The following is a 16098-nucleotide window of genomic DNA, read 5'->3' as shown; positions in this document are numbered from 1 at the left end:
GATCCCGTTTGAGCTGATCTCGCCCTGCACCCCTACAAATTGGGAATAAACGAAGTGTAGTTTCAGGGTTTCAGCTAACTGATGTCCCATATACATACTTATGGTTAGTACTTCCTCCGTTTCAAAATAAGTGATTTAAAAATGATTTAGCTTTGTATTAATTTTAGTATAAAGTAGAGTCATTTTTGAGTCACTTATTTTGAAAAGGAGGAAATACAATGCTTCAGATTGTCAGCATTATTTGATGGCTTGATTATACTTCTCGACGACTCTGAGTGTACAAGATGACTCACTCGCTTGCCTGCCTAAGTGACTGATTTCTTTCATGCATTTCATAGTCATTTTTGTCAGGTTATACGCCATTTGACTGCGCGAATATATACCAGAAATGCGACTAAGCGTGTGGGCCAGCAGCCGACAGGAAAAGGGTTAAGGCCGTCAGGAAACTAATTCCTGTCGGTTGGCCGACAGGAGGAACCTACAGCCATAGCCTGCCAGGAATAAATCTATATGTCCGACGGTCGGCGCACAGGCATATTATCGCTGACGGTTATCCCTGACAGTTGACTCACAGGAAAGAAATGCTCCATCAGATTTATCCTATCCGGAAAATACTTATTCCTGTCATCCGCTTGTGAGGAATGACCGTCAGAAAAGAATTGTACCTGATGCAACGTGCATGCATTCCTGTGGGCCATTGGCCGTCACGGTTGCATCATGTTCTTTTATTTTATATATTCCTGGCAGGAAAGCAACATGCTGGCCGTCACTGTTGCATCATGTTTTTTTTATTTTATATTCCTGGCAGGACCAGATTCTACAAATGTTGAATTATTTTCCAGAAACCATATAAGAATAGATTTATGTGACAATATCAGACTTCATATATCATCATCAGTTTCATACATATATATCATCATCAGTTTCATACATATATATACAAGGCTACAACAGTACCAACCACAAAAGGACCTGCCAACTACAACAATACTAGCAAAATACACCAACTTGCAACTACCACCACATGTATTCTCATTCCTAAGCCATACCGGATACAGAAGTCCACAAAAGAGCATATCAAGACCACCTATAGTCTGATGTTATCGTGTTGTTTGAGCATGGCTGGTTGTGTCAACGGTCTGATCGACATCAACATTCCCAGTGGCGTCATTCTCCTCGCTCGAACCCATGACATCATTGTTTCCATCAACCGCTTGCGAGCCAGCTTGAGATGAGTTATTTGTCCCCTGAATTAAGCCCAAGTTACCAAATTTTTATTTAATCTGGTTTAGAACAATAAAATGCAATACTTTGTTGGATGACAAGTGGAGACAACACAACCAAATAATTAGATATCTAAACTAAGCATAGATATCTAAACTATCCTGTTTTTATGCAATGCAGACCATAGATATCTAAATTATCAGCATAGAAATATCGAACTTACAAGCATGTTTAGTTCAGATTTCTTACTCTGACAAGCATGCTTAGTTTGCCTAAGAAAGGATGCCACCTACTGCTAACACCACAACAATTTTTAGAGTAACGGAGTTCCAGAGCTAAAAAACCACCGAAGCACATTTACTGAGAAATAGCAGCCCTGGACATTAGAACCCCGGTTTTATCATGCAATCATTGCCATGGAAAATGACTCCAGCATGAAAAATGACATTTCTGCAAAACATGATAAGCATGATGATCTACCATGCCATAGTAATGCAAATGATCATGGCAATATGATGACCTGGTGAGATCTTTGGCAGTAGGGGAATTGACACTATATATGCAAGCATTAGTTTTCCCACCACCAGCACCACATAATGCATATATGGAGGTCCTTTGTTGGCTGGCTGAAACGGTGTATACTGCGCACTTTTTTGTTCTGAGATATTTGAGTAAACCAATAAAAGGAGAACATTTTGCTTCTCCGAGTTTGTGAACTGATAGGGAGATAATCTCAGAAGTAGTTCGAAGAATGGCAAAGCGAGCCTTTGAGTGCCATGCGCTTCCTCTGCTCGATCATTCACCAATGTCTATGCTTTAAGATGGTGCTTACCTTTCTGGTTCAGTTGTATTCTCTGCCAACATAAGAGTCAAGACTGATTACACAGGACTGAAGGTGTATCCATGGAAAGTCCCATTCAGCACTCTGTTTTGCCAATTGCATCCTTCTCTATGGTAAATAGATTAGCCCGCCTGCAGATCGCTTTCACATCTGTCATGGCCATCTTCATTAGCCAAACTCTCCAATTAGAAAAAGATGAGCCTCACAAATAGGGTTTAGAAGGAACATGTTTCTTACTCTGTCTCTGAGGAAAAATAAGGTTCAGGTCTTCACTACAGACTCAAGTTATTAATTCAGGTTTGCAGTTCAGACACAAGTTATTAATTGAGGTTTTCACAACGACAACTATCAGATTAATAGGGTTCCAGAGCAAAAACGACCAAAGAAATTTACACAGGAATAGTAGCACTCATGATACAAATAATAAAATGAAAAGGGATTAATGCGTCATTGATATATAGCAGCAACTTCCCATGGACCCAGATTTATTGAGATATAGCACCACTTGTGGCAAAATAAAATAACTGCAACTTAATATGGAAGCGGTGGACCCAAATGATTTCCCCTGTTTTATCATGCAACTGTTGCCATGGATTCGGATTTCAAAGTTTCATATTTATTTATTTATTTATTTATTTGGCAGAGGTGAAGTGGTGATTCCAGCGGGTACCAACTACAATTCCAGATGCATGATGATCCATCCTACCATGCAAATGATTAGAGTATATATATATATATATATATATATATATATGCAAGTTGTGTTGTACTTTGTTGAGACCTGATTTTAATTTTTAATATATGGCTGCATGCATCTCTCGATGTAGAGGCCGGGGCTATGCCTCCTTTTAAAAAAAAATGTTGTGCTCTTTATATTGGATGACCCAAGGAGCTCTTTGGTAGCAAAGGAATCAGCACTATATATATGCAAGAGGCACTAGTGGGGACGGGGCCTTTAGCCCCGGACGTAAGGGGCTTTAGTACCGGTTCACCAACTGGGACTAAAGGGGTGGGACTAAAGGCCTAACCTTTAGTCCCGGCCCTGTTACAAGCCGGGACTAAAGGTACTCCACGTGGGCGCCTCGTAGCGCCCCAGGGGCAGGCCCTTTAGTCCCGGCTCGTTACACGGACCGGGACTAAAGAGTTTCAGATTTTGCTTATTTTTTGGGTTTTTTTTTTGAATGAAATTATTTTTGGGTTTTAGGGTTTTAGGGTTTAGGTGTTCGGGAGATTAACGTGATGGCTCGTTTGGTGTTCGGGAATTAGTTTTCATATAATTTAAATAGAAATAATTATGCATATATATACAAGATTAACTTATCTTACAAGCGAGCATATATATACAATTATATGGAGATCTGAATTATTGGGACTAGAGTCCATCTATTCGATTACATGGACGAACATCAGTAATGGCCCCTAGCTACACTAAATCGTCCTTTGTCATCTATAGCTTCCGTCCTCAGAAAGGTCGCAAGCTCCTCTGCAACAGCAATCGCGCGTTGCTCTGGTAGGACCTTCGTCCTCATGGCCGTGTACTATATAAGAAGAGGAGATGAATATGAATATCAATCATGACAACAAAGAATGACGGGTAAAAATAGAGGTGTGAATGTTCATTGCTTACGTCGAATCTGTGATCCTTGTGCTCAGAGGTAAACGTGCGAATGGTCTCGCAAACATAGTATCCGCATAGATGCGTTCCCCGTGGCTGCTGGTCGCACTTTACGAGAATAGAATATATATAATTAAAATAATAATCTAGCATCATAAATGTATTGAAAATAGAAGTATATCATACTACTACTTACCTGAGCCGCTCTAAAGGTCAGCTTCTCAGGAAAGTTATCGGGAGTCACGCACTTGAACCGCTTCCAAACCCTGCCCGACAAGGATAATGATTTGCTAAGTTTTTCATTAATTGATATATCAGAAAATCATCGAAAGAGACCGATAGAGCGCAAGAATGATTGAAATTACCCTTGGAGCATGTCCTGCAGGCTTTGGAACTGTTCCAAGGGTCTCGATAATGGGTCGAAGGCATCAACTCTTCCCTTATCAATTTGAATGTCCAACAGAATCCAATGAAAGCTGCACATGTATATATATATATATACATGTGTGTCAGTAACTTATCAATTACACTTATAAGTGAATGGACACAACAGAGTAAAGACCGTCACCTGAAGTTGTATGGAAACAGTATGTGGTCACAGAAATTTTGATCTGTTAGAAACCTTAGAAGGTTTTCCTCCGTCTCCTTGGGTTTATCAGTTAGCGTCGCTATATGTATTTTATCTGGGTCAATAAACCCAATATTTAGGATGTTCTTACTTTTACAATCCAGAATCTTCATTCTGCATAATAGAGTACAAGTTATATATAGACAATGAATTGAAATAACTAAACAAGTTATATGTAGACAACGAATTAAAAAACTTACAGACAATAGCAACTCATAAGCGATTTGTCGAGGGCGTCGCCATTGTACATCTGGAAGAATTCATCAAAGTCGATATGGATTTCTTCGGGGCGGCCGAAGTACTCCCGTGGGACACTCACCACGATCATCGTTGTCCCATTCTTTGATTCACTTAAGTACCATGTATGCAAGTAACACATATTTGTTGCGAGATCATCTTTGCTGACCAAAGGCTCTCCCATGACAAACTGTGGCTTAGGGGCTACCACAGCCTTGGGTAACCTGTCGTCTTGGGAAGCCAGAACATCTTCAACCGACACACCCCATTCAGCCGCCCACTTCTTTGCTAATTCAAAATCTTGCCCCTGCACCGGAGGGGGAACATTCTCGGTTAACACCTTGAGGGGTGGGATCGACTGTTTGGCCTGTTGTCCAAGCTGAGGAACGTCTGATTTTTTCTTGCATGTAGTTGAACTTGATTTGCTCCCACTTGCACTTGCAGGTGATCTGCTCTTTTTCACTTCCTTCTGCAATGTGCGTGTATAGTCATCAGGCTTATGGTGTAAGTCATACTGTGATGGAAGGGTCGTGAAGTATTTTGCAAATGCTATTTGCTTCTCGGTGTATTCCGGGCGGGGCTCGGGTTCCTTCTTTTTCATCTGCACATCATGATGTTCCTTTGCTATCCTGGCGTTTTCCTCGGGGGTACGATCATAATGTCTGATAAGAAGATTAGCATGAGGTACCTTTGGGAGGGGCGACAGTTTGCGCTTTGGGCGGCTCCGTCGCTTAGAAATCGTCGGCGGAGCGTTCTTGGTGGCACGCTTCCGCTTAGTATCCTGTGCGGGCGGCGGCGGAGACGGACGACCCAAGTCCGGCGGCAGTGATCGAGATGGACTTGTGTTGTGCTGGCCGACGTCATGTGGAGGGCTTGGAGGTAATGGAGGTGTAGGTGACCTGCGACGACTCGGAGGCGGTGTTGTCCTTGCGCCGAGCCTGGAAGCTTGATGTAGTTCTTGTCCCATAGGATGACTCCACCGAGTACTTCTCCGAGTGTCCTCTCATCTTCGGGTCCAGCTATGTCGAGCTCCATATCATGAAACCCCGCTATGATTTCATCCACCCCGGCTTTAGCAAAGCCAGTTGGAATCTCACGGCCATGCCAGCGTGCATCAGGGCCAGAAGGTAAAGCTTGTCCGACGGTCACCTTCATGGATATGTTCTTGAATTTCTGATGGAGTTCACATGATGTTGACTCCTTGATTCCATCCACGGGGTAGCCGGGACCGCCCTCTATCATTCTTCGTGCATCGTCGGGCGGGGCCTCAGATTCAGCCATGTTGCTTTTCCGCTTAGATGGGGCGTCGGTAATATCAAGTACAGGATCTTCCTGGCGCGCTACTCCTCTAAGCTCATCAATCTGCTTCTGTTGCTCGTTAATCCTGGCAAGCAACTGGTTGAACTTGTCATTCTCCTCATCCTGCTGCCGCTTCTTTGCTCTCTCTCGGCTTCTGTAAGTGTCTTGGTCTCTGGCAAACCCAAGCCACCACGGGTAAGAAGGACCGAAGCCTCGCGTTCGTCCTCCATGTTCGTCATTGCCGAGGACCAGTGTGAGCAAATCTTTCTCTCTATCTGAAGTGAACTTTCTTTTTCCCTCCTTAATTTCTTTCACTATCCTTTTCCAATTCTCCCTGGGTATCCTAAGACCGTCACTACAGATGAGGTCCCCTGTTTTTTCGTCATACGACCCACCATGCGCAAGGAACCAATTTCTTGCTCTCAATTCCCACTCATCACGGAGTGGTTCAGGTACGATGCCTTTATCTAGCAGATCTTGCTCTTTCTTATCCCACTTTGGGATGGCACTCTCATAGCCCCCTGGCCCCAGCTTGTGGTGATATTTATTTTTGTCGGCATTTATCTTGTTCTTTTCTGATAATGCCTGGGCATCTTCTGACTCCTTGTACTCTTGAAATGCCTTCCAATGATTCGCCTGCTTGGCTAGATACCCCTCGAATACTGGCACTTTCTTTGTCTTCAGATAGTTTTTCCATAGCTTCTTCTTCCAGCTACGGAACAGTTCGGCCATCTTCTTTAGAGTCCACTGCTTGACTTTGGCCCTCAGTTTGTCTGCGGCGTCTTCGTTCTCACATTCTGGCAGGTTGAAATGTGACATGAGATCATTCCAAAGATTATCTTTGTACCTTTCGGCGACACAGTCACTATCGGCTGCCCCTTTGCGCTTTTTCCATTCCCGAACGCTGATCGGGACGTGATCCCTAACGAGAACTCCGCATTGCTTCTTGAATGTGTCAGCAGCATTCTTAGGAAGCTTGGGTTCGCCCGTAGGCAATATCACCTTAAAGGTGTAATGCGTCCGTGCATCCAACTTTCTAGTCGGGCCTCGTTTCGTAGCTTTGCTCGATGTGGAGGCCTAAGAGGGAGAAACATTCGTCAAATGAATGTATCTGTATACAATATAGAGCTATCTCCAATATTTTTCACATATTACAAGTGATTGTCGAACTTCATATGTATACCTCGCCGGACTTTATTATTTCTTCACCGGCTTCTCCACCAGCTTCTCCATCAGTGGAGCTATCACCTTCTCCGTCATTGGACCTATCTCCTGCCCCATCGGCTTCATCTTCGTGTCGCTCGACCTCCATTCCATATCCGGAGGGGTTTAGATATGACGACAGAGATTCAGCTGGTTCAACGCCGGGGCCGTCTTTGATTATATCTTCGAGAAGTTCTTCCTCTTCGAGGTTCCTGATATGTGGATCCATAGTTCTGCAAAAAACGGATTCTCTTAACCTTTGTACCAAAAAAGAATTATTCTATCAGGAACTCCGTTCCAAAACAACTTTAGTCCCGGGTCGTGGCTCCACCCGGGACTCCTAGATTTCTGCATAGTATTCAAAGTAGGAGTACTTTTCCAATTTGAGCATTCAATAAGCAAAACCAAATCGTAAAATAAAGTAGTATTCAAATTAGCATGCATTCAATTATAAGCAAATACATCATCTCTTTTGTTCGTACATCGTCGAATATTATCACTAATACTCCTCGAATACTATCATAGATATAGCATCACTGATACATCTAGAACCGTAGCACCCGACGGGTATCGGCGCGGGCGGTGGACACCCAAAGAGAAGGAACGATCACAGGATCATAGCTCCAGTGAGATCCCCGAAGAACCTGCCAGGTATGCTCGAACCTGCCCTCCGATGCAACCATGTAGCGATGGACGTGCTCATCCTCCTCGCTGACACGGTGACGTACTACCTCCGCGGTGTCCGGAAGCCTCGGCACCCTCACTGGCCCATGCGACTGCCACCAAACAAGGATCGGGTCAACGACGGGCTGGCTCCTCACCAACCTACGCCCCCCGGAAGGTAGCACCTCCCAATACCAGCAGGGCGGAGCCCAGTCCCGGACAGGGCCCCTCTGATCAAGCAGGTGTCCTCCGCCGAGTCGACGACGAGGATGCGGGATAGGCATCGTAAAATGAACTAAAAAAATAAACTAGTTCTATTAATTTTCTTGCTAAAAATAAACTATTAACACTTAAGCATATACAATAGCAAAATTAAACTATTAACACTTAAGCATATACAATAGCAAAATTAAGCAATAATCTAAGAAACACTATTAACACTTAAGCATATACACTATACAATATTTCTTCTTCTTGTAACCCTAAACTAATTTTTCCTCTTCTTCTATTTCTCCTCTTCTTCTACTTCTTCTTCTACTTCTACTTCTCCTCTTCTTCTACTACTTCTTCTCTTCTCTTCTTCTACTTCTCCTCTCCTCCTCTTCTATTTTTTTCTCTTCTTCTACTTCTCCTCTTCTTCTATTTTTCCTCTTCTTCTCCTCTCCTCCTCTTCTTATTCTCCTTTTTCTTCTCTTCTTGTCCTCCTCTTCTTATTTTCCTTTTTCCTAATTCTAAATATTACTAACCCTAATAATCTAGCACAAACCTAATAACAATAGGAATTAAATGACAAAAAAATCTTTTTCTTCTTTTCTTCCCTTTTTCTTCCTTTCTTCTCCTTTTTCTTCCTTTCTTCTCATTTTTCTTCTTTTATTCTCCTTTTTCTTCTTTTATTCTCCTTTTTCTTATTTTCTTCTACTGGCCGGAGTGTTGGGGAGGAGGGGGCGGGGGGCTTACCGGCCGGAGGTGTCGACGGCGCGCGGCGAGGAGGAGGACGGCGCGCGGCGAGGAGGGCGGCGCGCGACGAGGAGGACGGCGGCGGCGAGGAGGACGACGGCGACGGCAGGCGGCGGTGAGCAGGACGGCGGGCAGCCTGACGGCGTCGTCGAGTTCGTCGCTGTGCCGCGCCGGGCAGGAGAACGAGGAAGAAGGAGAGAAGGAAATGCGATTTGGGTTGGAAATTTTCTAACTCCCGCTTATATAGGTGGATCTTTAGTCCCGATTTGGGGCTCGATCCGGGACTAAAGACACCCTTTAGTCCCGGGTGGAGCCACGACCCGGGACTAAAGGCCCTTTTTCGGCAGACCAGAAGGCGGGAAGTAGGGGCCTTTAGTCCCGACGCGGCGCTCCAACCGGGACTAAAGGGTGTCTTTAGTCCCGGGGCGTGGCTCCACCCGGGACTACAGCCCCTCCTCGGCTGCACAATAAATTTAGTCCCACCTCGCCCAGTGAGGGGGACTAACACTTGTTTATAAGCCCCGTCGCAGCTTCTCCATTGAGCTCCTCTCTAAAGCAGGCTTACGGGCCTAAACTCACTGAAAATTGAAACTATATTCGAAATTATGGAGAAAATTCAACCTGAATTCAAAGTGAGTTCACTTTGAACTTAGATTGAATTTTCTCTATAAATTCTCATATAGTTTCAATTTTTTTCTATTTTCATAATTAATAATTTTGACTATCCAAACTATTATCTATTTTGTTATTTTCAATTAAAAACTATGTTTATTAAAAATTCTTTTTGCATATTTGAGAATTTGACAAAACTATGATAACGAAAAGTGTTTGAAATTGAATAAATAATGCAAAACAATTTTCTATTTTCATAATTAATAATTTGGACTATCCAAACTATTATCTATTTTTTTATTTTCAATTAAAAACTATGTTTATTAAAAATTCTTTTTGCATATTTGAGAATTTGACAAAACTATGATAATGAAAAGTGTTTGAAATTGAATAAATAATACAAAACTATTTTCTATTTTCATAATTAATAATTTTGACTATCCAAACTATTATCTATTTTGTTATTTTCAATTAAAAACTATGTTTATTAAAAATTCTTAAAGTAGGTAGGGTAGCTCGCTCACCTGCACGTTGCTTATTAGTGTAAGAGTGTAGACTGCACGGAGATAATGGTGGTTGGAGCACCAGTTGAGATTTTTATAGACCGGAGTAGATGAGAATGATAAGGGCTCTCCGTCTCATGTCATGTCAGTCAAGTCGAGTCAATGGGGCTCTTCCGTCTTGTCCCGCCGCTTCGATTAAGGACGGGCGACACCTTCTTGGCTGGCACCCAAGTGAGCTTCGTGGCACTTGCATGCACCGTGCGTTGTCATCCTTTGCGTGTGCTGCTCTGCTCGTGCTCCGCGGTGGCACTGGCACTTGAAGCTGCTTGGTCGGCAGCTGGATGCACATGGAATTAACATGAACGCTTGGTAAGACATGTGTGCCGCGCCACGTGGCGAGGCCTTCAACTTGCTACATGTGGTCGCGTGCAAAAAAAAAAGGTCAATTTTTATAACACACTACATATGCAAACACTTATATACACATGCATATGCTTATTTCTATGAATATACACATGCATATTTTATTTTTTGAGCATCTTCGAGGGACTAAGCCGGCATATGATCTTGACATTTATGAAGTCATCTTAGACGCCTCGTTGTTGATGGGAACGTCTCCTTCCACTGAAAGCATATCATCGAAAATCCTGAAATAAATACAAAAATGATGTAAGCATCATGATTTAAACTCTGATAGGCTGGAATGACACTGTGCCTCTAACCATCCAATCATATATGGTGGACACTAGCTCACCTGATTTTTCAACCGTCGATGATGGTCGCTACTCCTACTTCCCCTAGTGCATAACCAATATCTAGCACAAGGAGAAGAAGGAGAAACGACCCCCCACAGCAACAGTCGACATTCTTATTCTCTCATGTATGGTGGACACTCCATCACCTGATTTTTCGACCGTCGATGATGGTCGCTACCACTAGTGGGGACAGGGCCTATAGCCCCGGCCCGTAAGGGGCTTTAGTCCCGGTTCACCAACCGGGACTAAAGGGGCGGGACTAAAGGCCTAACCTTTTCGTCCCGGCCCTCTTACAAGCCGGGACTAAAGGTGCTCCACGTGGGCGCCTCGTAGCGCCCCAGGGGCAGGCCCTTTAGTCCCGGTTCGTTACACGGACCGGGACTAAAGATTTTCAGATTTCGCTGGTTTTTGGGGTTTTTTTTGAATGAAATTATTTTTGGGTTTTAGGGTTTTAGGGTTTAGGTGTTCGGGAGATTAACGTGATGCCTCGTTTGGTGTTCGGAAATTAGTTTTCATATAATTTAAATAGAAATAATTACGTATATATATATAAGATTAACTTATCTTACAAGCGATCATATATATACAATTATATGGAGATCTGAATTATCGGGACTAGAGCCCGTCTATTCGATTACATGGACGAACATCAGTAATGGCCCTTAGCTACACTAAATCGTCCTTTGTCTTCTATAGCTTTCGTCCTCACAAATCTCTCAAGCTCCTCTGCAACAGCAATCGCGCGTTGCTGTGGTAGGATCTTCGTCCTCATGGCCGTGTGCTATATAAGAAGAGGAGATGAATATGAATATCAATCATGATAACAAAGAATGACGGGTAAAAATAGAGGTGTGAATGTTCATTGCATACGTCGAATCTGTGATCCTTGAACTTAGAGGTAAACGTGCGAATGGTGTCGCAAACATAGTATCCGCATAGATGCGTTCCCCGTGGCTGCTGGTCGCACTTTACGATAATAGAATATATATAATCAAAATAATAATCTAGCATCATAAAGTATTGAAAACTAATAGAAGTATATCATACTACTACTTACCTGAGCCGCTCTAAAGGTCAGCTTCTCAGGAAAGTTACCGGGAGTCACGCACTTGAACCGCTTCCAAACCCTGCCCGACAAGGATAATGATTTGCTAAGTTTTTCATTAATTGATATACCAGAAAATCATCGAAAGAGACCGATAGAGCGCAAGAATGATTAAAATTACCCTTGGAGCATGTCCTGCAGGCTTTGGAACTGTTCCAAGGGTCTCGATAATGGGTCGAAGGCATCAAATCTTCCCTTATCAATTTGAATGTCCAACAGAATCCAATGGAAGCTGCACATATATATATATATGTGTGTGTGTGTGTGTGTGTGTGTGAGTAACTTACCAATTACACTTATAAGTGAATGGACACAACAGAGTAAAGACCCTCACCTGAAGTTATATGGAAACAGTATGTGGTCACATAAATTTTGATCTCTTAGAAACCTTAGAAGGTTTTCCTCCGTCTCCTTGGGTTTGTCAGTTAGCGTAGCTATATGTATTTTATCTGGGTCAATAAACCCAATATTTAGGATGCTCTTACTTTTACACTCCAGAATCTTCATTCTGCATAATAGAGTACAAGTTATATATAGACAATGAATTGAAATAACTAAACAAGTTATATGTAGACAATGAATTGAAAAACTTACAGACAATAGCAACTCATAAGCGATTTGTCGAGGGCGTCGCCATTGTACATCTAGAAGAGTTCATCAAAGTCGATATGGATTTCTTCGGAGCGGCCGTAGTACTCCCGTGGGACACTCAGCACGATCATCGTTCTCCCATTCTTTGATTCACTTAAGTACCATTTATGCAAGTAACGCATATTTGTTGGGAGATCATCTTTGCTGACCAAAGGCTCTCCCATGAGAAACTGTGGCTTAGGGGCTATCACAGCCTTGGTTATCCTGTCGTCTAGGGAAGCCAACAAATCTTCAACCGCGATACCACATTCGACCGCCAACTCCTTTGCTCTTTCAAAAGCTTGCCCCTGCACCAGAGGGGTAATATTCTCGGTTAACACCTTGAGGGGTGGGATAGACTGTTTGGCCTGTTGTCCAAGCTGAGGAACGTCTGATTTTTTCTTGCTTGTAGTTGAACTTGATTTGCTCCCACTTGCACTTGCACGTGAGCTGCTCTTTTTCACTTCCTTCTACAATGTGCGTGTATAGTCCTCAGGCTTATGGTGTAAGTCATACTGTGATGGAAGGGTTATGAAGTCTTTTGCCCATGCTATATGCTTCTCGGTGTATTCCGGGCGGGGCTCGGGTTCCTTCTTTTTCATCTGCGCCTCATGTTGTTCCTTTGTTATCCTGGCGTTTTCCTCGGGGGTACGATCATAAGGTCTGATAGGAAGATTAGCATGAGGTACCTTTGGGAGGGGCGACAGTTTGCGCTTTGGGGAGCTCCGTCCCTTAGAAATCATCGACGGAGCGTTCTTGCTGGCACGCTTCCGCTTAGTATGATGTGCGGGCGGCGGCGGAGACGGACGACCCAAGTCCGGCGGCGGTGATCGAGATGGACTCGTGTTGTGCTGGCCGAGGTCATGTGGAGGGCTTGGAGGTAATGGAGGTGTAGGTGACCTGCGACGACTCAGAGGCGGTGTTGTCCTTGGGGCCGAGCCTGGAAGCTTGATGTAGTTCTTGTCCCATAGGATGACTCCACCCAGTACTTCTCCGAGTGTCCTCTCATCTTCGGGTCCAGCTATGTCGAGCTCCATATCATTAAACCCCGTCATGATTTCATCCACCCCGACTTTAGCAAAGCCAGCTGGAATCTCACGGCCATGCCAGCGTGCATCAGGGCCAGAAGGTAAAGCTTGTCCGACGGCCACCTTCATGGATATGTTCTTGAATTTCTGATGGAGTTCACATGATGTTGACTCCTTGATTCCATCCACGGGGTAGCCGGGACCACCCTCTATCATTCTTCGTTCATCATCGGGCGGGGCCTCAGATTCAGCCACGCTGCTTTTCCGCTTAGATGGGGCGCCGGTAATATCAAGTGCAGGATCTTCCTGGTGCGGTACTCCTCTAAGCTCATCAATCTGCTTCTCTTGCTCGTTAATCCTGGCAAGCAACTGGTTGAACTTGTCATTCTCTTCATCCTGCCGCCGCTTCTTTGCTCTCTCTCGGCTTCTGTAAGTGTCTTGGTCTCTGGCAAACCCAAGCCACCATGGGTAAGATGGACCGAAGCCTCGCGTTCGTCCTCCATGTTCGTCATTGCCGAGGACCAGTGTGAGCAAATCTTTCTCTCTATCTGCAGTGAACTTTCTTTGTCCGTCCTTAATTTCTTTCACTATACTTTTCCAATTCTCCCTGGGTATCCTAAGACCGTCATTGCAGATGAGGTCCCCTGTTTGTTCGTCGTACGACCCACCATGCGCAAGGAACCAATTTCTTGCTCTCAATTCCAACGCATCACGGAGTGGTTCAGGTACGATGCCTTTATCTAGCAGATCTTGCTCTTTCTTATCCCACTTTGGGATGGCAGTCTCATATCCCCCTGGCCCCAGCTTGTGGTGATATTTCTTCTTGTCGGCATTTATCTTGTTCTTTTCTGATAATGCCTCGGCATCTTCTGACTCCTTGTACTCTTGAAATGCCTTCCAGTGATTCGCCTGCTTGGCTAGATACCCCTCGAATACTGGCACTTTGTTTGTCTTCAGATAGTTTTTTCATAGCTTCTTCTTCCAGCTACGGAACAGTTCGGCCATCTTCTTTAGAGTCCACTCCTTGACTTTGGCCCTCATTTTGTCTGCGGCTCTTCATTCTCACATTCTGGCAGGTTGAAATGTGACATGAGATCATTCCAAAGATTATCTTTGTACCTTTCGGTGACATAGTCACTATCGGCTGCCCCTTTGCGCTTGTTCCACTCCCGAACGCTGATCGGGACGTGATCCCTAACGAGAACTCCGCATTGCTTCTTGAATGTGTCAGCAACATTCTTAGGAAGCTTGGGTTCGCCCGTAGGAAATATCACCTCAAATGTGTAATGCGTCCGTGCATCCAACTTTCTAGTCGGGCCTCGTTTCGTAGTTTTGCTCGATGTGGAGGCCTAAGAGGGAGAAACATTCGTCAAATGAATGTATATGTATACAATATAGAGCTATCTCCAATATTTTTCACATATTACAAGTGATTGTTGAACTTCATATGTATACATCGCCGGACTTCTCCTCTTCACCGGCTTCTCCATCAGTGGAGCTATCACCTTCTCCGTCATTGGACCTATCTCCTGCCCCATCGGCTTCATCTTCGTTTCGCTCGACCTCCATTCCAACGTCCTGGTTTAGATATGACGACGGAGATTCGGCTGGTTCAACGTCGGGGCCGTCTTTGATTATATCTTCGAGAAGTTCTTCCTCTTCGAGGTTCCTGATATGTGGATCCATAGTTCTGTAAAAAACGGATTCTCTTAACCTTTGTACCAAAAAAGAATTATTCTATCAGGAACTCCGTTCCAAAACAACTCTAGTCCCGGGTCGTGGCTCCACCCGGGACTCCTAGATTTCTGCATAGTATTCAAAGTAGGAGCATTCAATAAGCAAAACCAAATCGTAAAATAAAGTAGTATTCAAATTAGCATGCATTCAATTATAAGCTAATACATCATCACTTTTGTCCGTACATCGTCGAATATTATCACTAATACTCCTCGAATACTATAATACATACATCATCACTAATACATCTAGAACCGTAGCGCCCGACGGGTATCGGCGCGGGCGGTGGACACCCAAAGAGAAGGAACCATCGCAGGATCATAGCTCAAGTGAGATCCCCGAAGAACCTGCCAGGTATGCTCGAACCTGCCCTCCAACGCAACCATGTAGCGACGGACGTGCTCATCCTCCTCGCTGACACGGTGACGTACTACCTCCGCGGTGTCAAGGGAAGCCTCGGCACCCTCACTGGCCCACGCGACCGCCACCAAACAAGGATCGGGTCAACGATGGGCTGGCTCCTCACCAACCTACGCCCCCCGGAAGGTAGCACCTCCCAATACCAGCCGGGCGAAGCCCAGTCCCGGACAGGGCCCCTCTGATCAAGCAGGTGTCCTCCGCCGAGTCGACGACGAGGATGCGGGATAGGCATCGTAAAATGAACTAAAAAATAAACTAGTTCTATTAATTTTCTTGCTAAAAATAAACTAAGAAACACTATTAACACTTAAGCATATACACTATACAATAGCAAAATTCCTCCTCTTCTTACTTTCATTTTTCTTCTCCTCCTCTTCTTTTCTTCTCTTCTCCTCCTCTTCTTTTCTTCTTTTCTTATACACTATACACTATATACACTATAGCAAAATTCCTCCTCTTCTTATACACTATATACTATATACACTATACACTTAAGCATATACACTATACAATATACACTTTTTCTTCTTTTCTTCTCCTCCTCTTCTTATTTTCATTTTTCCTAATCTTATTTTTTTATTTTTGTTCATATTTCTTCTTCTTGTAACCCTAACCTAATTCTAAATATTACTAACCCTAAT

This window comes from Hordeum vulgare, chromosome 3H (genome assembly GCF_904849725.1).
Source record: "Hordeum vulgare subsp. vulgare chromosome 3H, MorexV3_pseudomolecules_assembly, whole genome shotgun sequence".
NCBI lineage: Eukaryota > Viridiplantae > Streptophyta > Magnoliopsida > Poales > Poaceae > Hordeum > Hordeum vulgare.
The sequence above is the reverse complement of the archived record's forward strand: the minus strand, read 5'-3'. Positions refer to the sequence as shown.